This window comes from Phyllobates terribilis, unplaced genomic scaffold (genome assembly GCF_046119375.1).
Source record: "Phyllobates terribilis strain yellow unplaced genomic scaffold, ASM4611937v1 Scaffold_12__6_contigs__length_324123572, whole genome shotgun sequence".
Taxonomy (NCBI): Eukaryota; Metazoa; Chordata; class Amphibia; order Anura; family Dendrobatidae; genus Phyllobates; species Phyllobates terribilis.
In genome coordinates, this window is record NW_027362772.1 from 219,416,789 (window position 1) to 219,443,351 (window position 26,563).

The following is a 26,563-nucleotide window of genomic DNA, read 5'->3' on the forward strand; positions in this document are numbered from 1 at the left end:
CCTCTATCCACTTCACACAAGCAGACACGGCTCCAGTGGGCCAAACATTACATGAAGACTGATTTCAAAACTGTTTTGTTCACGGATGAGTGCCATGCAGCGCTCGATGGTCCAGATGGATGGAGTGGAGGATGGCTGGTTGATGGACACCCCACGCAAACACGGCTACAGCGCCAACAAGGAGGAGGTGGAGTAATGTTTTGGGCTGGAATCATGGGGAGAGAGATTGTCGGCCCCTTTAGGATCCCTGAAGGCGCTAAAGATGAACTCCATAATGTATGTGGATTTTCTCAAACAGCACTTCCTGCCATGGTTCAAGAAGAAGAACCGTGTATTTCACAGCAAGATCATTTTTCTGCATGATAATGCACCATCTCATGCTGCACATAAAACATCTGCATCTCTGGCTGATATGGGCATAAAAGGGGACAAACTTATGGTGTGACCCCCATGCTCCCCTGACCTCTACCCCATTCAGAACCTTTGGAGCATCATTAAAAGGAGTGTCTATGATGGTGGGAGGCAGTTCACATCTAAGCAACAGCTCTGGGAGGGTATTCTGTCCTCATGCAAAACAATTGAAGCAGAAACCATCCAAAACCTGACAAATTCAATGGACGAGAGAGTTCAGAAGCTCCTTTCGAACAAGGGGTCCTATGTGAAAATGTAACATCACCTAGAATAAAGTTTTGAGTTGAAAACTGTTTGATTTCAGTTTCTAACAACCTGCTAATGCTTATAATTTCAAAAATGACCATTTTTTTGGTCTTTATTAAAATGAAAAGGTTGATCGAAAAGTTTGGGGGATCTAAGAGTGTGGCAACCCAGTAGTCATGATTACTTCGAATTCTGACAATATGAGGGTCATGCTGCAGGTAGTGCAGCAAGAAGGCACTTATGTGTCTTGCGCATCTCGGAGCCCCAAAATTATTTTCCGGGCTAGATGCAGCTAAAAATTATTATTAATTTTAAATCTGGTGAAGCTTTAGTATAGATGGCCTAATAGGATCAGTGCTGCACACTGCCACAAAGCCCAAATTATTTTCCAGTCAAGATACAGATAAACATGATTAGTAATTTTAAATCTGGTGGAGCTTATTATAGATGGCCTAATAGAATCAGTGCTGCACACTGCTACAAAGCCCAAATTATTTTCCAGCCAAGATACAGATAAACATGATTAGTAATTTGAAAGCTTAAAACGGTTGGTAGGGTGATTTTAACCAATCATCAAGCTTTTACTCTCCCCAGGATGACACAGGGGTAGAAAAGTCGTTTCGGATCCATGATTTGTTCATCTTTATGAACGTGAGTCTGTCTACATTATCAGTGGAGAGCCGCGTGCGCTTATCTGTCAGCACACCACCAGCAGCGCTGAACACACGTTCAGACAGAACGCTGGCTGCGGGGCATGACAAGATCTCCAAGGCGTAAGTGGCTAGCTCCGGCCATTTATCCAGATTGGAAGCCCAAAAAGAGCAAGGGTCCAGTGACACAGTCGTGGCTTCAATGTTTACTTGGAGATACTCCTGTACCATCGTCTCTAGGCGTTGACTATGTGTCAGACTTCTTGTCTCCTGTGGCCTTGCAAAGGATGGGCTAAAAAAGTGGTGAAATGATTCCGCAAAATTGATGTTACCAGCAGATACTGTGGTTCTGTTACGGTTTGAGTGCTGAACACTTGACGGTCCCACGGTTGGCAAGTTGGAACTGTGAGATTCACTACGTGCACCACTGGTATTTTGTGGAAAAGCACATGTAAGATTCTGCAAGAGTCTCTGCTGATACTCCTGCATGCGTGCATCCCTTTCTATGGCAGGAATAATTTCTGCAAATTTACTTTTGTACCGGGGATCTAACAGTGTGGCAACCCAGTAGTCAGGATTATTTCTAATTCTCACAATTCGAGGGTCATGTTGCAGGTAGTGCAGCAAGAAGGCACTCATGTGTGTTGCGCATCCAGGAGCACCAAGTCCCTGTTGTGTTGGTGGCGAGGTAACAATCATGCTTCCTTCCTCTGTCCTCTCCCCCCAACCTCGCACAACAGAAATGTGATCAAGGTCTCCCTCATCTGATGAGTCTTCCATCAGTTTGTCCTCCACTTCTTCCTGGGCTCCTGCACCTTCCTCACTAGTTTGGCTGCTACCATGCGCCCTGGTAAAACCATCTCCCCCACCCTCACATGCCTGCCGCCTTGGTGCTGCCGACCGTCTGGACCTTGCAGATGTTAGCCCTTCCGCATACAACTCCTCCTCCTCTACTTCCTCCACCTCCTCTTGTGCCACCACCTGACTCCGAATTCTGTTTAACATGTGCTCCAGCATGTAAATCACCGGAATAGTCATGCTGATAATGGCATCGTCAGCACTAAACATCTTCGTCGCCATTTCAAAACTGTGCAGAAGGGTGCATAGGTCCCTGATCTGAGACCACTCCTCCAGCGTGATTTGCCCCACCTCTGGATCTCATTGGCCCAGGCTATACGTCAGAACGTATTGCACCAGGGCTTTTCGGTGCTGCCACAGTCGCTGCAACATGTGCAGAGTTGAATTCCACCGGGTAGGTGTGGCACCCCAGGGGTCTGGTTTCCACAGTAATGTAATGTTATGTCTGAGAGCAGGTGGGAGGTCCTTTGGTCAGGGATCCTGTGCATGCCACACCTCCTGCCCAGTCTTGGGAGGGGAAGAACTTCCCCTATATAAACCCGGGGCTGAGGCAGGGTTAGGAGTCAAGGAGAGTAGAGACGAGAAACAGTGATAGGAAGAAACAGCAGAAGCTCAGTGGGAGCAATACTACTACGAGTCAGGGGCTGGCAGCTGCAGAGCTCGCCCTGACTGAGAAGCTTTCTTACCGGACCCGGCGTCCGAGGCTGTGGGGACTAACTCTTACCCAGCAGCAGAAGCCGACCGGCAGGGGATTTCAGGTCCTCAGGCCCAGAAACCCGAAGGCAAGGTCACACGCGTGGGACCAGCACCGCCATCGTGGAGCGGAAGCCATTAGAAGGCCCCGAGTCACCGGCCATACGGGTGAGCACCACACTGCGCACTCAGGGACGTGGGCTACTTATATCCGCTTCCAGCAAGGTAGCCAGAAGAGTACAGTCAGTTTGGGAGGCCTACAACTCCGCCTGGCCAGGGGAGATCCCATCTGCTCAAGGACTGACCAGGCCCCGTTCGCTAGCAAGTACTCCGGGAGGGTCTATCGTTGTTACCAGTAAAGACCCTGAATTACACCGCACCGTCTCTGAGTGGTTCCTGCTACCCCCATCTTCCACGTCGGCTGCCCTGAGGCCATACCCCTCCCGTTGGGGGTTATACTATCACGCTGCAAAATTCTACACCGGCCTCAGCGGTCTGCCCTGCAGCGGCAGCTCCATAGCTGCAAATCAACGGGTGGCGTAGTCGACACTCAAATAACACCTATCAAGACTGCCACACACTGAGTTTGACTCCCTGGGCACGGACCGGGTCCCCGCCACTCGGAGATTACAACCCTCATCTGATCCGGTTCCGGGTAAGCCCCGTGCGCGACACAGCAGGCCCAGGGGCGCGTCAACTTTGGCGTAGTCGGCAGGATTTCGTGCCCGCAACCACCGGGTACTGCGTGCCTGAAAAGCAAAGACTGTTCAAACTTACCAGTGGTGAGGTTTCCCGCCATCCGGCGCCATCTTCTGCCTTCTTCCCGCCATCCGCGAAGTTTTCCCGCCATCCGGCGCCATCTTCGGCCTTCTTCCCGCCATCCGTGGAGTTTTCCCGCCATTGGACGCCATCTTGAGGACGCCGCGCGGGAAGAAGAGGGGCGTGGACTCCGAAAGCGTGCGAGAACTGAAGCCCCGCCTCACGTCCGGACGTTGCGTAAGGTCCTGGAAGGAGCCCAGCAGACGCTGACGTCACCGGAGCGCGACGGAAGGTCCTCAACCCTGACGATCTACTGCGGAGCCGCGGCCTACGGAACAGGATCATCGCAAGGTAGGCCACGGTCCACTAGGGGGGAGGAAGATGTCGGATGCGGAGGAGAGCTTCACTGCCTCAACCCCCGCCAGCGCCACCGCTGCTGCAGTTATGCCCTTCACCATGCCCTATATCCCGGGAGCAGCTTGGCTACCCCAGTACTCAGGGGAGTCACATACCCTGCATGACTTTAAAGAAAAGCTGGATAGCCTCTTCCAGGTGTACCCCCTCACAGAAGAGCAAAAAGTGAGCATCCTGGTGGCCCAACTAACCGGGGCAGCCAAAAGGGAAGTAAAATCCTGGCCACCTGGGAGGAAGACTGTCGCAGGGATACTAACCCGGCTGAAGGATACCTTTGATACCCGCACCTCAGCCGAGATTAAGCTTAGATTCTACGGGTGCAAGCAGCGAGCGCATGAGAGTATAAGGGACTATGCACTAAACCTACAAGAGGCCCTGAGGGCCATTAAGCAGACCGACCCTGATGGAGTGGGAAACGAGGACAGGCTGTTGACCGAACAATTTATAGAGGGACTATATTGTAATGCCCACCGAACCCAGTTGCGGGCGATGGCCTTACAGGATCCCCATCTGGGCTTTGCACAGTTCAAGGACAGAGCCATCCGGGTGCTCCGAGAACCGGCACCGGGTGGCGTTGTGACCCACAGGCGCCCAGCTATCACTTACCACCAGGAGGCGGCGCCCTTGTCGGCAGGGCCTGTGGGAGCTGATGCGCAGGCTTTGGACAATGACCCGGCTCCAGACCTACACCATCAGGTCCAAGAGCTAGCTAAGAGCGTTGCTGCGCTAACCCGAACTGTGCAGTCTTTACAGGTTTCCACCCCAGGGAAGATCCAGCTGGCATCCGGACCGGAGGACATCCCGTGGCGTCGACCAAGGAGGACCCCACCGGCCAGAGGAAGACCCAGTGACCGATACAGCGAAGACGGACGACCCATCTGCCGCTGCTGCAATCAACCCGGACATATGGCAAGGTACTGTTCTTTAAACGGGCACAACCTGGGGTAGAGGGCCAACCCCCAGGAAAAAGATCACCAGGCCCATCGAACTGGCGCGACAGATATGTGGGAGGACGTCCAGTCTTGCCTGTGGTACTGGATGGCATTCCCATGAGTGCCCTACTGGACACCGGGTCACAGGTCACCACCATCCCGTACGTGCTCTTTAAGCAGTACTGGAATGACTCGGATATTACCCGCTACCCTGATGACGACTTGAGTATCATCGCCAGCAATGGCCAGCCCGTGCCACAGATCGGATTTAAAGAGGTGACCATCAAAATCGGTAGAGTCGAACTGGCAGCACAGGGACTGATCATTGTAGATATTGACAAACATGAGAATCACCCAAAAATAACTCTAGGAACTAATGTAATTGAAAATTGTCTTGCAGAGGTGATTTTCCTTTTACAGCAGGTTGCCAAGAACGCCAGCTCCGGCGAGCAGCGGGTGCTCCAGAAAGAGATCCGGGCACTGATGCGACGGCAACAGGTGGAACTCTCCGGCGGTGAGATTGGTAGCGTAAGAATGTGTGACCCTTTTCCTATTGCCATGCCCCCAAAAAGTGAAATGATGATTTGGTGCCGGGCAGCTATTGGTCTGAGAGGTAGGGATTACCAGGCAATGGTAGAACCAGTTTACTCGGACAGTAGGCCCACCATTTTGACAGCACGGGGGGTGGTTGATGTACGCCATGGGAGGGTGCCCGTTCGCATAATAAATATCGGGGAGAGGGAAGTGTACCTGCCCCGGTATGCCACGCTAGCCAAATTATATACCATTAACCAAAATTCTATACAATCTGCGGAACCCTTGCCTCCATCTCACCCGGAGGAAGGTAACGGCTCTAAGAAAAACATGGAGGACTGGTGTCAGCAACTACATCTGGGTACTGACTCCACTCCCGCACACCAGAAACAAGGAGTCTATCGGGTGGTTCAAGAGTACGAGAGAGTGTTCAGTAAACACCCGTTAGACTTCGGGCGAGTCAAGGGGGTAGAACACCACATCCCCACGGGAGACCATCCTCCTATAAAAGAGAGGTATCGACCCGTACCCCCTGCCCACTACCAACACGCCAAGGGGATGCTTAGAGACATGAAGGAGGCTGGGGTGATCAGGGATAGCTGTAGCCCCTGGGCAGCTCCACTAGTCTTAGTCAGAAAAAAAGACAACACCATGAGGATGTGTGTAGATTACCGGAAAATCAACCGTATCACACACAAGGATGCGTACCCCTTACCAAGGATAGAGGAGTCATTGGCTGCTTTATGATCTGCTAACTTCTTCTCTACCTTGAATCTCACTAGCGGGTACTGGCAGGTTCCTGTAGCAGAGGCGGACTGGGAGAAGACCGCATTTACCACCCCGATGGGACTTAGCGAGTTCACCTGCATGCCGTTCGGACTCTGCAACGCACCAGGAACCTTCCAACGACTAATGGAGTGTTGTCTGGGCCACAGAAACTTCGAGACGGTCCTGTTGTACCTGGACGATGTCATCGTATATTCCAAGACGTATGAGGACCACCTGAAACACCTGGCGGAAGTGTTCGAAGCTCTGGCGAGTTACGGCCTAAAGGTGAAACCCTCCAAGTGTCACCTCCTGAAACCAAAGGTGCAGTACCTGGGACACGTGGTGAGCGCTGACGGAGTGGCTCCCGACCCTGATAAGATTTCCGCAATTAAGGAATGGCCAAGCCCCTCCAGCGTAAAAGAAGTGCGGCAGTTCCTCGGGTTGGTAGGCTACTACCGAAGGTTTATTCCCGGTTTCACCAAAAAGGCAGCACCTATGCAGGACCTCCTGATAGGCCAGTCCCGGAAGGCCAAGAACCAGAAGCCGCTCTTCAAATGGGAGGAGCTGGAAGAAGAGTCCTTCCGCCAGCTGAAGATGGCCCTCACGGGGGACGAAATCCTGGCGTACCTGGATTATAGCCAGCCCTTTATCCTCTACACCGACGCCAGTAACATTGGGCTAGGAGCCGTACTGTCCCAGATCCAGCAGGGGAAGGAACGAGTAATCGCCTACGCCAGCAGAAAGCTGCGACCCACCGAAAGGAACCCCGAGAATTACAGCTCATTTAAGCTAGAGTTCCTGGCCGTAGTATGGGCAGTCACTGAGCGCTTTAAGCATTACCTCGCTTCTTCCCGGTTCACCGTGTACACGGATAACAACCCGTTGACACACCTGGACACGGCAAGACTCGGTGCCCTGGAACAGAGGTGGATGGCCCGTCTGTCCAACTACGAGTTCACAATCAAATACCGGGCCGGACGCTCCAATACCAACGCGGACGCCCTGTCCAGGATGCCCAACCTGCCGGACGAAGGAGAAGATCCGGAGGGACTGGAAGAAGTTGAACTCCCTGCGTTCCACCGTCATGGGACTATCCAGTATTCCCACCGGGTAAGGAGTAAGCAGGCTGCTACGTTGAACCCCTTACGTCACTACAACTGGGCGGAAACGCAAGACAGCGACCCTGCCGTCCGACTGGTGAAGGAGATGCTGACTCGCCCGGAGGCTTGCCTTGAACCAGACGCTCCGGAGGAAGCCAAACAACTATGGGCAGAGAAGAGTCGACTGTTCCTTTATAAGGGGAAGTTGTGCCGCAGAATGGTTAACTCCCGGACGCATGAACTAATCTGGCAAGTAGTGGTGCCACGAAGAGACGCAGCCATGGTGATGGAGGCATACCACGACGGGGCTGGACACTTCGGATGGAAGAAGCTGGAGTTCCTGCTGCGCGAGCGGTTCCACTGGGTAGGCATGAGGGGAACCATTGAGAAGTGGTGCAGAGACTGTGGCCCGTGCAACCTGAGAAGGAAGGACCGTGCCAGCCAGAAGACTCCCCTGCAGTCCATCGTCACCTGGCAACCGTTGGAACTGGTAGCCTTGGATCATGTAAAACTGACCCCAAGCAGAAGTGGCTACGTCTACGCGTTAACCATCGTGGATCATTACTCCCGGTTCTTGGTTGTCGTCCCCGTCAAGGACTTAACAGCTCGAACAGCAGCGAGAGCCTTCCAGCAGCATTTCTGCCGTCCACACGGGTACCCGGACCAAGTGTTGACAGACCAGGGACCTGCCTTTGAAGCGGAGGTCTTCCAAGAATTCTGCACTCTGTATGGCTGCCGGAAGATAAGGACGACACCCTATCATCCGCAAACTAATGGACTTTGTGAGAAAATGAACCAGGTGGTAATGGATCTTCTGAAAACGTTGCCCCTGGAAGAACGCAGTCTGTGGCCTGAGAAGCTGCCCGATCTGGTGGACCTATACAACCACAACCCGGTAGGTTCCACCAACTGTACCCCGGCTTACCTAATGAGGGCAAGACCTGGTAAGTTACCTGTTGACCTGGAAATGGGAGTCCTGACACCCGAGGACACTTCACCAGAAGCAGACTGGGACACAGAGAGGCAGCAGCAGTACCGGAGAGTACAGGAGAGCGTGGAGCGAAGTCTCTGTCAGGCTAGGGAAAGACAAGAGAAAACTTACAACCAGTATGCTCCCGCTGTTCCCCTGGTACCTGGAGAGCAGGTCTTGAAGAGGAAGAGACGGCTCCACAAGTTGGACGACCAGTGGGAGAAGGACCCGTACACCGTACTGCCCTCAAGCCACGAGAACCCAAAGGTTTGTACCATCAGTAAAGACGGAGGGGAAACCACAGCCATTGTATCCCGGGACCACCTGAAGAAGTGTCCCGAACAACTGAGGAACCCTGAAGAGGAACAAGAAGACCATCGACCCGTAGAGGAAAGGGAAGATATGGTTAGTACTGTGCTCGGGGACTTCCCTCGGTCTTGGACTCAAGTCAATGGTGCAGTTGTGGTACCCGTACTCACCTTCCTCCAACCAGCATCCCAAGCACCTACGGAGCAACAGGTAGAGCTGGAAGAACAGCCGGTCCAGGAGGCAGAAGACCCCACACCAGCAGATCAGGAGGATCAACCCTCTGCTTGCAGTGAGCCTGCCATATCCCTAGTGAGCCAAAGGGCCCGTAGACCGCTGCCCAGTTTACCCTTAACAGCTCCTACACCCTGTAGTTCAGGGCCAGACAGTCAGCTCCGTAGGTCCACTAGGGCCACTAGGGGCCAGTTACCCGCACGTTGGAGGATTTGAAGTGTATAAATTGTTTTATTTATGTTTACCTGTGTATTGTTGCTTGTGTATAATTTTGTATTTCTAGTTATTTGTAGGAGTCCTTGGTGGATTTACCGGGAATCCTTTGTACATAGTTGGAGCGTAACCCAGGACGGACTAAAGACTGTTAAGGACTCGGGGCAGGACAAACCCCTACCTGGTTACGTCTCCCTGTTTTGGTGAAATGGACACCTTGCTTTTCTTCAAAGACTGCACCCGGTTACGGACATGCCGTGACCACCTTTATGTGTTTCTTCTTATTGTACTATTATTGTTGTTATATCTTGTTATGTTTTTCTAAAATATGTTTAGTCCCGGAGTACTAAATTTCACTAGGGGGGAATGTGGCACCCCAGGGGTCTGGTTTCCACAGTAATGTAATGTTATGTCTGAGAGCAGGTGGGAGGTCCTTTGGTCAGGGATCCTGTGCATGCCACACCTCCTGCCCAGTCTTGGGAGGGGAAGAACTTCCCCTATATAAACCCGGGGCTGAGGCAGGGTTAGGAGTCAAGGAGAGTAGAGACGAGAAACAGTGATAGGAAGAAACAGCAGAAGCTCAGTGGGAGCAATACTACTACGAGTCAGGGGCTGGCAGCTGCAGAGCTCGCCCTGACTGAGAAGCTTTCTTACCGGACCCGGCGTCCGAGGCTGTGGGGACTAACTCTTACCCAGCAGCAGAAGCCGACCGGCAGGGGATTTCAGGTCCTCAGGCCCAGAAACCCGAAGGCAAGGTCACACGCGTGGGACCAGCACCGCCATCGTGGAGCGGAAGCCATTAGAAGGCCCCGAGTCACCGGCCATACGGGTGAGCACCATACGTCGCACTCAGGGACGTGGGCTACTTATATCCGCTTCCAGCAAGGTAGCCAGAAGAGTACAGTCAGTTTGGGAGGCCTACAACTCCGCCTGACCAGGGGAGATCCCATCTGCTCAAGGACTGACCAGGCCCCGTTCGCTAGCAAGTACTCCGGGAGGGTCTATCGTTGTTACCAGTAAAGACCCTGAATTACACCGCACCGTCTCTGAGTGGTTCCTGCTACCCCCATCTTCCACGTCGGCTGCCCTGAGGCCATACCCCTCCCGTTGGGGGTTATACTATCACGCTGCAAAATTCTACACCGGCCTCAGCGGTCTGCCCTGCAGCGGCAGCTCCATAGCTGCAAATCAACGGGTGGCGTAGTCGACACTCAAATAACACCTATCAAGACTGCCACACACTGAGTTTGACTCCCTGGGCACGGACCAGGTCCCCGCCACTCGGAGACTACAACCCTCATCTGATCCGGTTCCGGGTAAGCCCCCGTGCGCGACACAGCAGGCCCAGGGGCGCGTCATAGGCACATCGCATTTTAGCCGGTGAAGTGGCAGGCCCAACGACTTCTGTAGAGATGTAAGTCGCTGAGCTGCGGGATGCGAACGGCGAAAGTGAGCACACAGCGACCGTGCCCTCTGCAGAAGGCCATCTAGTCTGGGATAGTGGGCTAAAAATTGCTGGACAACCAGGTTCAACACGTGAGCCATACAAGGCACGTGTGTGACATTGCCCCGGCGAAGGGCCGCACCCAGGTTTGCAGCATTGTCGCACACGGCCTTCCCTGGTTTCAGGTCCAGTGGAGACAACCATTCATGAAATTGGTTCTCCAGAGCTGACCACAACTCCTCAGCTGTGTGACTCACATTTCCCAGACATTTCAATGTAAAAACCGCCTGATGACGTTGAGCCCTACTGCCAGCATAGTAAGGAGGTGTGCAGGACCCCTTCTGCGCAATTAGAAAGCTTGTTGCATGACCAGACAGGCTTTGGGTGCAGGTGGAAGACCGAGAGGAGGTTGAGGAGGCAGAAGCAGTGGAGGAACTTTGACATAAAGAGGATTGACGCACAACTCGTGGGGACGGCAAGACTTGGACAGCAGCCCCTTGTCCTGCTGTCACCATAGTTACCCAGTGCCCAGTCAGCGACATGTAACGCCCCTGTCCATGCCTACTCGTCCAAGTGTCTGTGGTGAAATGCACCCTGTCACACACAGAGTTTCTCAAAGAAGCGGTGATGTTGTGTGCGACATGCTGGTGGAGCGCAGGCACACCTTTCTTTGAGAAGTAGTGCCGACTGGGCATCTGGTACTGGGGCACTGCGACGGACATAAGGTCTCGAAAATCCTCTGTGTCCACCAGGCGGAAAGGCAGCATTTCTGTAGCCAAGAGCTTGCAGATGGTGAAATTCAACCTCTTAGCTTTCTCATGGCTAGGAGGAAATGGTCTTTTACTTGTCCACATCTGAGGGACCGAGGGCTGGCTATTGTGCTTAGATGGGGTTGATAAGGGTGTCCCCGGCAAACTGCCGGTCTGTGAGGAAGATGCAGGCGGACATGTTAGGTTGCCTTGATCCAAAGGTGGTGCTATCGATGTCGGACAGCGCTCAACACCAGCTGGTGTTACCACCTCCAAAGAAAATGATGACCTGCCAATCACGCTGGCTGTTGCGGGTAAAGAGGTGGCAGGTCTGCGCCCCAAAACAGGTGTGACTGCTGTCCCCCCAGTCACAGAGGATGAAGAGGCTGCGGATGCACAAGATATGGCAGACGGTGGTTGGCCCGGCCGGCTAGGCCGCATTGTAGCACACTGAGCTTCCCACTGCAACTTATGCTTCATGTCCATGTGCCGGTTCATGCATGAAGTACTCAAACTATGTATTTTTTGGCCTCTACTTAGCTTTTGCTGACAAATGTTACAGACAACACGAGTTGGGTCATCTTTATCGATCTGAAAAAATGCCCAGGCTATGCAAGGCTTAGCACCCATGCAACCTGAAGAGCCACCACGACTTGTGGTGAGAGGCAGAGTTGTGTTTGAGGATGCAGTTGTTAACGTGCTTCCAGTACTACGTCTCTGTCCAGGAAGGCGCAACCTGACCTCGTCGTCACTAGCATCTTCCTCCACCTCCTCTGCTGACCTCATCTCTTGGCTGACTGTGGGTTGACAGTAAGTGGGATCTCCAACCTCATCATCATCACCCTGTGCGTTATCACACCCGTCGTCCTCAGAGCCAACCTGTTCCTGCCCTGACAAAAAACTAAAGTTGTCGCTCCAATCAGGTATTTGAGTCTTATCATCGTCTTCCTCATTGTCTCCACCAACAGGAGTTACAGTTTGGGAATGAGGGTCTACATTATGGTCAGAACCTTCTGCGTCTGGTCCTGGATCCGACTCATAAAGATTCTGGGCATCAGGGCAGATCATTTCCTCGTCTGGATTCACAGAAGCGCTGGAGTCGACCTCTGATTCCCAGGCTATAGTATGAGTAAACAGCTCTGCAGACTCAACCATCTGTTCTACCTCATACTCAGACGGGCAGCTGGAGATTTGGGAGCTGTGAGGAAGCAAGTGCGATTGGGGTGACACCTTTGAGGACTGGAGTATTTGTGATGTTGAAGTTGATGTGGAGGAGAGCCCACTTAAAGGAGCACTTGATATCCGTTGAAGCACCTGCTGTTTTTGTGCCTCATCTGGAATTTGTAGCGATTGGCGTGGCCGTAAGAAAGGGATCTTATCACATTGTCCGCTAAAAGAAGTAGACATTTTAGTTTGGCTGGAAGATGGTCTTTCTTCTGCAGATGTTACTGTTGCTTTAACACCTACCCCACAGACACAACCTTTTTTCCCCTTCCCAACACGCCTATTCCCCTTTCCACCAGCAGCAGGCCTTTTTCCACTCATTTTGGTGGTTAACTAATTAACAACTCTGGAGTTGTTTGCACAAAAAAACAATGGATGGGAACCGAGCAGAGCTGAGTGGCCAAACTGTGGTATTAGGCCAAAACTATTGGCTGGGTTAGATGCAGAAAAAAATTATATTCAATTTGCAACCTGATGGAGGTCAGTATAGATGGACTAATAGAGAAAGTCCCACACACTGCTAGAAGGCCAAATATTTTTTCAGAGCTAGATGCAGATAAAAATTATTTTTAATTTTGCAACCTGATGGAGGTCAGTATAGATGGACTAATAGAGAAAGTCCCACACACTGCTAGAAGGCCAAATATTTTTTCAGAGGTAGATGCAGAAAAAAATATATTCAGTTTGCAACCTGATGGAGGTCTGTATAGATGGATTAATAGAACAAGTCCCACACACAGCTAGAAGCCCAATATTTTTTCAGAGGTAGATGCAGAAAAAAATATATTCAGTTTGCAACCTGATGGAGGTCAGTATAGATGGACTAATACAACAAGTCCCACACACAGCTAGAAGCCCAATATTTTTTCAGAGGTAGATGCAGAAAAAAATATATTCAGTTTGCAACCTGATGGAGGTCTGTATAGATGGATTAATAGAACAAGTCCCACACACAGCTAGAAGCCCAATATTTTTTCAGAGGTAGATGCAGAAAAAAATATATTCAGTTTGCAACCTGATGGAGGTCAGTATAGATGGACTAATACAACAAGTCCCACACACAGCTAGAAGCCCAATATTTTTTCAGAGGTAGATGCAGAAAAAAATATATTCAGTTTGCAACCTGATGGAGGTCTGTATAGATGGACTAATACAACAAGTCCCACACACAGCTAGAAGCCCAATATTTTTTCAGAGGTAGATGCAGAAAAAAATATATTCAGTTTGCAACCTGATGGAGGTCAGTATAGATGGACTAATACAACAAGTCCCACACACAGCTAGAAGCCCAATATTTTTTCAGAGGTAGATGCAGAAAAAAATATATTCAGTTTGCAACCTGACGGAGGTCTGTATAGATGGATTAATAGAACAAGTCCCACACACAGCTAGAAGCCCAATATTTTTTCAGAGGTAGATGAAGAAAAAAATATATGCAGTTTGCAACCTGATGGAGGTCAGTATAGATGGACTAATACAACAAGTCCCACACACAGCTAGAAGCCCAATATTTTTTCAGAGCTAGATGCAGAAAAAAATTATATTCAATTTGCAACCTGATGGAGGTCAGTATAGATGGACTAATAGAATGATGCTATGCCCAAAAGATTTTACTTCACTAGGTGCAGTAAAAAAATTGGTATTCTATACACAGGTGGTATATCTTGCAACACAGATAGGCTACTCCACTGACTAACACACTCTGCAATAGGCCAAAAAGGATTAGCTTTGCTAGATTCAGCCAAATGCTGTGAAAAAAACTTGCACAGCACTGGCACAGACCTGCCTGGCAAAAACTGATAGGAACTGATGTAACCTAGTCCTGAAAAGGACTGCAATTACAATTAGTCTTTACTCCCACAATCTATCTATTTAAGAGCACAGACCTGCCTGATAAAAGTCGTAGGAAATGCTGTAACCTAGTCCTTAAAAGGACTGCAATCACAACTATTCCCTACTCCCAAGCTATCTGTAGATTTGTGCGAAAATTGGCTTGAAATTAACAAGGTATAGCGCACACAGCAACAGCGGTGCCGTCTAACACGCAGCTGCAGCAGTGAGAAAATGGTGGCGACGGGGAAAATGGCTTGGTCTTATAGGGCAAGGACATGTGACATACACTGCCAATGACACATGCCCTTGCTTGTGTGAAAAACAGCAGTTCGCTCCGTGTGTGCGCTGCTGATAGGCTGACAGATTGCACCTCCCCACTGTAAATGCGGGAAAGAGAAAAAAAAAATGGAGATCTTCATTGTTCCTGCAGAGATCCATCCCCTGCCCCTCCCCCCACCCCGCTGTACACTCAAACTGCGTATTAACATTAATTTTCATCATTACTGAGAAAAAATCCAGTTATGATTTTGGTGCACGAACAGTTATCGAACATAACCTCGAACAGCCGAATTTTTCTCAAATTGTTCGTGTTCGCCGAACGGCTCGAACACCGCTCAAAACAGCTCGAATTTGAGATTGGCGAACAGTTCGAGTAGAACAACGCTCATCTCTACTCCTGAATAATGAAATTCTTAGGGGTCTTTATATTCGGAAATTCTTAGATGCTAGATTCCAGATGCAAATCGTTCTTCATATGTGTCCACATTTACACTTGTCTGGATATTGCGACGTCTTGTTTCATAGATATGATTTCATTATATTAAGAAATTACATTATATTTAGAAATACTTGATTCATATCTGGCATACCAAATGAACTACAATGTGAGCGTCCAATAGTAGTGACTCTCATACCAGTAAATAGGCTCCGAATCAAGAAAAGGGGAAAGAATATGACAAGAAATGCATCAAACCACGAGGCCATGTTCCTACGTAGCAGAAATTCTGCATTTTTTTTCACTGACTTTTCTGTTTAACCCCTTCACGACATGGCCAATTTCCGTTTTTGCTTTTTTGTATTTTCCTCACCTTCATTCAGCACCAGAACTTTTTACACTTTCTCTCCACTTAGACATACAAGGGCTTGTTTTATGTGGAATGAGTTGTACTTTTGAGAGATACCATTAATTTTATGACAGAGTGTTCTGGAAAACGCAAAATAAGTTCCAAGTAGCGAGAAATTGTGAAGAATTATTATTTTAATGGTGAAAAAAAGATCAGAAGTTTGCAATAAAACATTTTAGTAGTTGTGTCGCCATTTTCCTCGGCCTGTAATCTTTTCATTTATCGGTCAGTGGAGCTGTGTGATGGTTTATTTTTTGTGGGGTGAGACAACATTTTTATTGATACCATTTTGGGATAGATATGAAGTTTTGTTTGCTAGTTACTGCATTTTTTGTGGTGTTTTGTGGTGTTCTTGAATTCTTTTTCATTTATGGAGTTTACTGATTGGGTTCATTATTTTTAATTTTGAAAGATCTGACTTTTCTGAATGCAGCTATACCACTTTTTTATTATATATATATATACATATATATATATATGTACTGTATATATATTTTTTTATTTATTTCATTTTTTTAAATGGAGGAACAGGGAGGTGATTTGAACTTTTATGTTTTGCTTATTTTTTCATTTTACAATTTTTTTTTTACCTTTCACTGTTCTTAAGGCTATGTGCCCACGATTAGAGATGAGCGGTGTTCGAATCGAACTGTTTGCCAATCTCAAATTCGAGCTGTTTTGAGAAGTGTTCGAGCCGTTCGACGAACCCGAACGATTTGAAAAAAATCCAGCTGTTCGAGGTTATGTTCGATAACTCTTCGTGCACCAAAATCGTAACTGGATTTTTTCACAGTAATGCTGATAATAAATGTTAATACACAGTTTGAGTGTACAGCGGGCGGGGGGAGGGGCAGGGGATGGATCTCTGCAGAAATAATGAAGATCTCCATTTTTTTTTCTCTTTCCCGCATTTACAGTGGGGAGGTGCAGTCTGTCAGCCTATCAGCAGCGCACACACGGAGCGAAGTGCTTTTTTTCACACAAGCAAGGGCATGTGTCATTGGCAGTGTATGTCACATGTCCTTGCCCTATAAGACCCAGCCATTTTCCCCGTCGCCACCATTTTCTCACTGCTGCAGCTAAGTGTTAGACGGCACCGCTGCTGCTGTTTGCACGCTATACAGTATAACTGTGTGAATTGCAAGCGTATCTGAAATAGACAGATAGCTTGGGAGTAGGGACGAGTTCTAATTGCAGCCCTTTTGAGGGCTAGGTTACAGCATTTCCTACGACTTTTAGCAGGCGGGTCTGTGCTCTTAAATAGACAGATAGATTGGGAGTAGTGACTAGTTGTAATTGCAGCCCTTTTGAGGGCTAGGTTACATCAGTTCCTATCACTTTTTGCCAGGCAGATCTGTTTTAGTGCTGTGCAAGTGTTTTTCACAGCATTTGGCTAAATCTAGCTAAGCAAATCCTTTTGGGCCTATTGCAGAGTGTGTTAGTCAGTGGAGTAGCCTATCTGTGTTGCAAGCTACACCACCTGTGTATGTAATACAAATTTTTTACTGCACCTAGCCAAGTAAAACCTTTTGGGCATATTAGCAGTGTGTGGTACTCATTGTATTAGGCCATCTATACTAAGCTCCACCAGCTTTCAAATTACTAATAATTTTGTAGCTGCATCTTGCCTGGAAAATAATTTTGGGCATATTAGCAGTGTGTGGTACTCATTATATTAGGCCATCTATACTAAGCTCCACCAGCGTTAAAATTACTAATAATTTTTAGCTGCATCTTGCCTGGAAAATAATTTTGGGCATAGTAGCAGTGTGTGGTACTCATTCTATTAGGCCATCTATACTAAGCTCCACCAGCTTTCAAATGAATAATAATTTTTAGCTGCATCTTGCCTGGAAAATAATTTTGGGCCTGTAGCAGTGTGTGGTACTCATTCTATTAGGCCATCTATACTAAGCTCCACCAGCTTTCAAATTAATAATAATTTTTGTTCTCTCTGAACGTGTGTTCAGCGCTGCTGGTGGTGTGCTGACAGATAAGCGCACGAGGCTGTCCACTGACAATGTAGACAGACTCACGTTCATAAAGATGAACAAATCATGGATCCGCAAGGACTTTTCTACCCCTGTGTCATCCTGGGGAGAGTAAAAGTTTGAGGTTTTGTTAAAATCACCTCACCAACCGTTTTAAGCAACTCTGGGGCAATTGATGACACTTAAGTGGTGTCTGTGCCCCAAACTTATGGAAAAAAAGGAGACTCTTTTTGGAGTCCTGTTGCTGTGCTTTACGTGACGTTGGCATTGTCAATTACAGGTGGGTTGGGTCCCCCCCCCCTTTTAACCATAAGAAACTACATACACTATGGCTTGGGGTAACACAGATGGTTGAGTCTGAAGAGCTGTTTACTCAGAAGTCTGCTCCAAAGCTTCAGTGTCTGCTAGTCAGCGTAGTAACCCAGCTGCGAAGCAAGCTGCACCGCCTGTGTATCTAATAATGATTTTTAACTGCATCTAGCCTAGGCCGACTGTGGTGACCCCCAACCAAACCCAGACGCTCAGCCCCCTACCGCCCCCCTTTCATTGACAATACAATCATGTAACTCTTACAACTGGATGGGTGAGGATCGGTCACAGCTTTATTAACTGTTCACACTCATTACATTAGAAAGGCATTTTATTTCTAAAATAATTCAGCTTGTTGCAGCATGCCCTGTGTCTCCAGTCTCCACAACGGCAAGTTGGCCAACAAGTGTAACTCTCCAACATGTCCTTTCTATTTCCAGGCCACGGAGGATCCTGCGTACTCGTATGCAGGACTCTGACCCCCGTCCATCACTCTGAACGCTTGTTCCACTCTGTCCTGGAGTCCTGACAGGAATATGTCCAGTCCAATATCCATTAAGTGAACACAGTCGGGCCGTATGAGGCCTGCTTTATCTCCTTCCAGTTGTCCGCCTCTGTCTCTTATAAATTTTGGCATCCAAATATTTATTAGCCGCCTTGGCTGTTCGATGGCCATGATGTCTCGGGCACCTTGCCATACCGTGCTTGGCACAATCTCTGACTATATTTGTGAAAAATTATCTGAAGCGCTCAGTGTCTAGTTTCATTATTGCCATTAGTTATGCACTCTTGTGATAACCTAGGTCGTTTCCCCCGGCCTGTGTAACTAAGATGACCGGACCTCTTGCCTCTCTCCCTACCTTGATTACCTCCATTAGTACCTGTGGCCATTGCAGGCCTCTAATACCTCTCCAGTTCAAATATGTGTTATGAAACTTTAATTTCCTCCCACCTGGGTGGACTTTCGCCCTTTTTTCTGCCCAATATATATACGAGTGGCCTATCACCCACAATGTTGGCTTAGCGTCACCTGTAAAAGAAACAAACCACGTTAGGATAACAAGTCCGGTCTTATGTATCTCGCCAAACACATGGATCGCCATCTCCCTATCCTCTGAACTTCCGTTTGTCACAGTCCTGCTCTTGCTGCTTCCGTGGCCGCGCCTATGCGGAATGAGTGTGTCCCATAATCTTTGGGGTGGTTCCCTGCCGATGTTATGCATTTATTAAATATAGCTTGGAACTGGTATCTTGATAATGGGGTTCCATCAATGTGTGATAGGAAGAAATTACTTTGTGATCTGATGGTTATATATGTTTTTACTATTGTTACCCGACTCAGCGTACCATTTGTGGGTTGTAGTAGTACCCAAGTGCCCCTGCCCGCTGGAACCGTTTTCGATTTGCGTATGCATAGACGTATTGCATTATTGGCTATGACTACGTCCTGGTGTAATAAGCCTCCACTGGTGTTAATTTTGGATTGAGGGACTAATTCGCTTATGCATAGCGCCCCGAAGAAGGCGATCGCAAATACAGTAGACAGTAGTGTTGCTTCGAATTGTGAGTATCATGTTAATGATGTTAGGGATATGATGTGAGAAATCAGTTTTAGTGACACGGGACGGGACGTCTACACTCCTGACTTGGCTGACCCCTTTTCCACCCTTTTATGGATTGTCTGATGATGAATCTCTTTGTCACATGTCCCCAATTCAGTAGTTGGAAGTGAAATGCTACTCCGGTCAGCCTCCGCTGAGCTGACGCCCCTGATATGCCCCTCATCATTAGCTGGTGGAGAAATTCTATGGTGACTTGTAATCTGGCTTGTTCACATTGGTCAACCCACCTGCCTGCTACTAGTCGTGTCCACTGTTCCCATGCCTTACCGTATGCTTGCCACATCGACGGGGCAACAGACGCTCTGATTAATGGCATCAACTATTCTCCACTAGATCCCATAGGGAGGCTGGGCAACTGTTGCCCGATGGGTGGGCGTTGGGGAGGAGCTCTGTGAAAATCTGCCAATTGAATTGTGATAAAGTGTTAGCAGCAGCGTTAGACCCCTCAGCATCGTGGCTAGCGCGGACCCATACATTGTGTTTTAGGCACAGGAATGCTAGCCGGTATAGTAGGCCTAGCACTGGGAGAGACGATGATGCCATATTATTAATGAAGTGCGCTAGGCTGGTGTTTTTTGTTATGAAGAGTATATTTTTGTTAGCCAGACGCGCGCCCCATATTTCTATTGCTACCACTATTGGAAACAATTCCAGGACTGTCTGTTTTTTTGTCAGCACTTGTTCTGCCCAATATGAAGGCCATAAGTTGTGCACCATTGGTTATTTAGTATCGCTGCATGTCCGCCTGATTCTGCCGCCCCGGTGAATAATCTTAGTTGAATGTTGGACTGTTCTGATGACATAAATAACGTGTGACCGTTGAATGATTATAAGAAGGTTTTCCACACCTCTAAGTCCGCCCGTAGCTGCCTGCTGATTCTGATTGTATGACTCGGTTTAGATGCCCCTTTTGTTGCGGGCGATAAATGAAGAGAAAAAACCCTTCCGAGTGGCATCACCCGGCTCGCAAACACGAGGAGACCTAGTAATACTTGCATCTGCTGTAGTGTTACTTTCCATACTGCGCAAAAAACCTAGATCAGGTGTAATGTTTTGGTATTTTTTCCCATGGGAGGCGGAACAACCTTGCTGTGGTGTCGATTTCGAAGCCTAAGAATGATTTTTTTTAGTTGTGGGGCCTATGTTTTTGGTTGGGCATAATGGGACTCCAAACCGATGGGAGATGTTTGTGAATTCGTTGAGTAAGGGGCAGCGAAAGTGGATGACCAATCGCCACATGGCAGAAAAAGAAAGGAAAAAATCAGCTCACCCACCTAGAAGATCAACAGCACGGAGCCAGGAGTGCTACCAGACGAACATGAGGAACCAGGAAGATCCAGCTGAACAAATCTTCTAAAATCCACTTTTTATTGGGTCATAGAAAAAATATTTTAAAAATCCACCTTGGAGAAGAACAGCAAACGCGTTTCAAACTAAAGGTTCTTAATCATTGCATAGCAAAAAAACAGCAAGGAAGTGGTATTTATATGTCATGTCCTGCTATGCACCTGTTCAAGGCTGAGTTAATCAGAAATTTAAACACACATACCATGTTAAAATCGTATAGCATAGAAACAATGCATATAAATGTAAATAATCCAAAAGAAAAAGAAAAGAAGAAAAAAGGAACATATATATAATAATAATAATAATCTATAAATGATCATTCATAATGATACATCAAATCATGTCTGATGTTTAAACCCGCTGGTACATGTGTATTTAAAGTATAAATACACCAACTTTCTCTATTAAGGAGCTTTCTCCTATAATCATCCACCAAATCTCCACCAATCGCCACGGCCCACGGAGGGGCCACCACAGTCAGTGAATCCTTCCTTATTTAGTATAGAGTCTACCAGTACTTTGGGCGTATTAGCCCAGCTGCGAAGCAAGCTTCACCGCCTGTGTATCTAATAATAATATTTAACTGCATCTAGCCTAGGCAGACTGTGGGGACCCCCAACCAAACCCAGACGCTCTGCATCTAACCCAGCCAATCATTTGATAGTATTGCTAGTAGCAGAGTCGCATGGGCTCTAAGCCTTGCATAGCCTGTGCATTTTTTCAGATCGATAAGGATGACCCAACTCGTGTTATCTGTAACATTTGTCACCAAAAGCTAAGTAGAGGCCAAAAAATCCATAGTTTGACTACTTCATGCATGAACCGTCACATGGATATGAAGCATAAGTTGCAGTGCGAAGCTCACTGTGCTACAATGTGGCCTAGCGGGCCGGGACAACCACCATCTGCCCCACCTGTGTCATTCTGGGGAGACTAAAAGCTTGAGAATTTTGGAAAATCACCTCACCAACCATTTTAAGCAACTCTGGGACAATTGATGCCACTTAAGTGGTGTCTGTGCCACAATTTTGGGAAAAAAAGGAGACTCTTTTTGGAGTCCCCTTGCTGTGTTTTACATGACGTTGCCATTGTCAATTCCAGGTGGGTCGGGTCTCCCCCCCCCCTTTTAACCGTAAGAGACTACATACACTATGGCTTGGGGTAACACAGATGGTTGAGTCTGAAGAGCTGTTTACTCATACTATAGCCTGGGAATCAGAGGTCTGCTCCAAAGCTTCAGTGTCTGCTAGTCAGTGGAGTAGCCACCGCCTGTAGATCTAATTACATTTTTTCTTTTCAAATTCAAGTTTTTTTTTATTTTTGTGTTGAAAAGTACAAGAAAATACAATATACATAGTAAAAGGGGTAGTATAACTATAAATCTATGCATAACGACAGTACATTGGGGGGTACAGGGAGGGTTTTCCATCAATATCCAGATCAAGCATGTATTTTTCCATATGAAAGATAGAGAGAGAGGGAGCGGACCACGGCAGACCACCAATCAATAGAGTGCGATTATGATCATTGTTGTGCCGACATCACGGATAACTTTAGTTGGGGGCTAGATGGTAGGCGTCAGAGTTTTGTAATATCAATCCAATCCTTCCAAATCACACAGTATCTATCAACATCAGCCGGTGAGATGGCAATCAGATGCTCCATCCTATTAAGGAGGGAGATCTCCGCAAACCATTCCTCCACAGTGGGTGGGTCTCTGCTTTTCTAGTGTCGTGGAATGACATTCTTAGCCGCCTGTATTAGGTAGCCTATTGATGACCTTTTATAACTACGTTTACTTATTGGTAACATTGATAAAAGGAGGGCTTCTGGCGTATTAGGGATAGTCAAACCAGTTATTTTCTCAATCATGGGAACCACCTTTGCCCAAAATGCATTTATTTTAGGGCATGCCCACTATATGTGTGACATTGTCCCTTCCCCCACCCCACATCTCCAACATCTATCTGAGACCACTGGATACCATCTATGAAGGACTGCTGGTACCCGGTACTATCTAGAGATAATTTTGAAGGAGGTTTCCTGAGCTTTGGACCCTATTGAGGTTTTATGTGTTAGGAAGAAACATTTATCCCATTGTAAGTCAGAGAAGGACTTCCCCAGTTCCCTTTCCCATGCACCGCAGAATCCTGGCCTATTGTCAGTTACCTGGGCAATGAGGAGATTATACAGTAGGGAGATGGAGTGTGTAGACGGTGACAATGATAGGCTCAATTTTTCAAAGTTTGTGAGATCTCTATGAAGATGTGTGCGCTTCTTCACAGTTGAATAGAAGTGTTGTAACTGGCTATATTCAAAATTAGCCTTCGGGGAAGTGGCTCTTCCCTGTAACAAGTCATTGAGGCGGAGCAGCGAAGTGTTGGAGATGACATGAGAAAATAATATCGGATGGGATTTATTTGAACCGAGAAATCTATTTGCAGATAGTCCTGGTGGGAAATCTGGATTATCTGAAATCGGGAGCAAGGGACCCTGGGGGTCGATTGAGGATAAGCTTTTTTTGGGGGATCTCAAAGCCAAAGCAGTGGCATAAGTACTATATGACACGAGGCCAAGAGAGGGGACAATTAAATGGGCACCATGGGAGAGTGGTAAGAGCTTTAGGACAAATGGATTGAGCTATTTTGACCCACAATTTCCCCTCCGAATGATGGAAGAAGTCCAGGATTCTAGCATGTACTGCTGCCATGTAATACCTTCTACAATCCGGAAGGCTAAGGCCCCCCTTTTGTTTGTGTCTGATCAGAACGTCCCCCCGAATGCGTGGACGCCCACTTGCCCAGATAAATCTGCAAAAGCTACTGCGTAGTCTTTTCCAAAAATTTGAGGAAATTACCACGGGAATGGTTTGGAAAAGGTATAAGAGTTTAGGTAGGACGTTCATTTTTAGTATATTTATTCTGCCGAATCAGGAAAAATCCTTCACCGTCCAAGAAGTAAGATCTCTATGGAGTTGTTCAATAAAGGGCCCAAAATTAAGATAAAATAGACGGGAGAGGTCTCTATGAATACGAATTCATAAGTATTTGATACCCTGTGAGGGCCAGGCAAAGGGAAAGTTGGACTGGATGGAATCCTGTATGGATTTGGGGAGGGAGACATCGAGGGCCTCAGACTTCGCTGCATTGATTTTAAAATTTGACCATGTACCAAAGTGATCTATTTCAGCCATAACAGCAGTGATGGATATATGTGGTTGAGTGATATATACTAGGACATCATCAGCAAATGCAGAGCACTTGTACTCGGTGCCTCCCACCTCAATCCCCCTAATATTGGGGTTATCGTGAATTGATGAGAGCAGGTGCTCCATCACTAAGATGTATAAGAGAGGGGACAGAGGACATCCGTGCCTTGTCCCTCTGGTGATTATGAAAGGTGATGATAATGTTCCATTTATCTTCAGCCTAGCTGACGGCCATGATTTTGGCTATAAAAGAGTCCCCTACCCCAAGATTTTTAAGAGAATAATATATGGCGTGCCAGGAGACTCTATGGAAAGCTTTCTCAGCATCCAACGAGAGTATCTAATTACAAATTTTTAACTGCATCTAGCCCAAGCAATACTTTGGGCCTAATAGCAGTGTCTGCTAGTCAGCGGATTAACCCAGCTGTTAAGCAAGCTACACCACCTGTAGTTTGGACACTTAATTTTTTCAATGGAAATGGTTCGGGCCCCCGGGACACTCAGTGAAGAGCATCGGGAAGGCACCCCAAGGCACAGGGGCTGGGACTGGCGGTAGGACGCCTTGCGGTGGACCGCCAAGCTCGATCCTTATAAAAGCTATTTAACTGCAGCAGCTTTAGTGGACGCTACTGGAGCTGGAATTACCGTGGCTGCTGGCATAAGACTTGCCCTCCAATAGATCCTTGTAAAAGGATTTAAAGTGTACTCATTCAAATTAGAGAGACAATTTAAATTAAAAAGATTAGACCTGCCTCCACCGCAGGGGGGCTCGCTCGACCCACCAGCAGACAGGCACCAGTATTGGGAGAGGGGGGCTGGCCGTCAGGGTCCACCGCAGCTCTGGCACAAACCCGGCGACACGGAGGTCGCACCGCCAGGAACGGACTGGCCGTGTCGGCTTCGCACTTTTTTGGTTTTAGAAGGGCATGACATGCCTATATCTGTGTCTCCCCCTCCTTTTACTCCTCCACCTCTTTTCTTTTCGCATGACTATATGTACTTGTCAATTTTCCATGTGCTGGTTGTGTCTTCTGAGTAGTTTGTCAGCTTTTGGACACCTTTGAAGTGTTTTCTATGTGTTTTCTATGTGTTGCTATGTGTTTTTGTTTGCCTGCCATTGGTTTTAACGGTGTTCGAAGGTGTTCGACGAACAGTTCGACGAACAGTTCGGCGAACATACGGGTGTTCGACGAATCGAACTCGAACACTACGGGGGTGGCTCAACACTACCCACGATGCAGAAATGCTCCAGATTTTTCCTGAGCGCTTCTGCATCTCCCTTGCAGAAAAAATGCATGCGGATTTGTGGTGCCCCTGAGGGTTCGGTCGCCACAGAGGTACTTCATGTCACCCAGAAGTGTGGTATCTCTCCCTCAGGTAAGGAAGGAGTACAGCTCAGGACCCTAACACCTGCATTGACTACACCACATTTCAGAGGGCAGGGCGAGATTGCTCCTACGGGAGAGCACAGTCCCTGATCCCTGGCTGGAGTGGGGGGAACCACAGTAAGGGGGAACCATGTAGTGGGTGTGGGTGGAGGACGTAGTTCAGGGGAGAATTTCAGTAGCTGTATAAAAAGAGGGAACCATCTTAGATCAGTGTTCAGTCAGAGGAGGAGAAGTGGCAGGAGCAGAGGCTCTGCACGAGCTCTGCCCCAGAGGCGGGCCTGGACAGTAAGGCCCAAATCTGAGAAGGAGAGAAGAGAGGAGAGGGAGAAGGAAGGCTCCAGGAACAGAAGGGATCCCAGGGATGTAAGTAGTGCTGGATGCCACCCGTACGCCCAAATCTACCGGGAGGTGGAGGGATCAGGCCGTGAAAAGGGAACCGGGTCCCTCAGCTAGTGAAAGATTGCAAGTCTTAGCTAGAAACCGGAGGCTGCTGGATTTCATGTCCTGTAGCCACAAGTCCACGCCAGTCTCACCGAGAAGGTAGCCACATAGGACCCAGGGGACGGAACATACGTCGCCCGCCAAGGCCCGCGGGTACCGGATTGGAGTCACTAGGTGTGAGGTGCAGAGAAGAGGCCAGAGAAAGGACACAGAAGTGGGTCCTGCTAAGTACTCCGGAGCTATCTGGGGGTGGACTGAGCCCCTCACCGAGTACGCACAGCACAAAGGGGGAGATTGCTTTGGTACCTGTAATCTGGATTGCACCAACTGTGAGTAAAGACCCTGGGACTGCACTATCTTGTCTCTGTGTTCCTTGCTGCGCCATCACCCACTGCACTACAACGCCCAGCACAACCTGCAATATCCACACTGCCCTGAAGCTAACTCTTCCTGTGGGGAGTAATAACATCCTCGATGCAATACCACCAGCTTCCGAGGACTGTTCTGCAGTGGCGGCCCCTTTAGCCGCATTCCACAGGTGGCGTAGTCGGACTCTTTAATAAAATCTATACATACAATTCCCCTTGGATTGACCGCCCTGGGTCATGGACCGGGTCACCGCCACTGTGACTACAACCCCCAGCATCTACCGGCCTGGCACCGGGTACCCCACAGCCCAGGGGGCGCGTCAATTTTGGCGTAGTTGGCAGGATATGTAACCCACCCGTTATCATCGGGTATTGTGCGCCTAAAGACTGTGTTTTCTACTAAATGTGGCGCCCGCCCCAGAAGAAC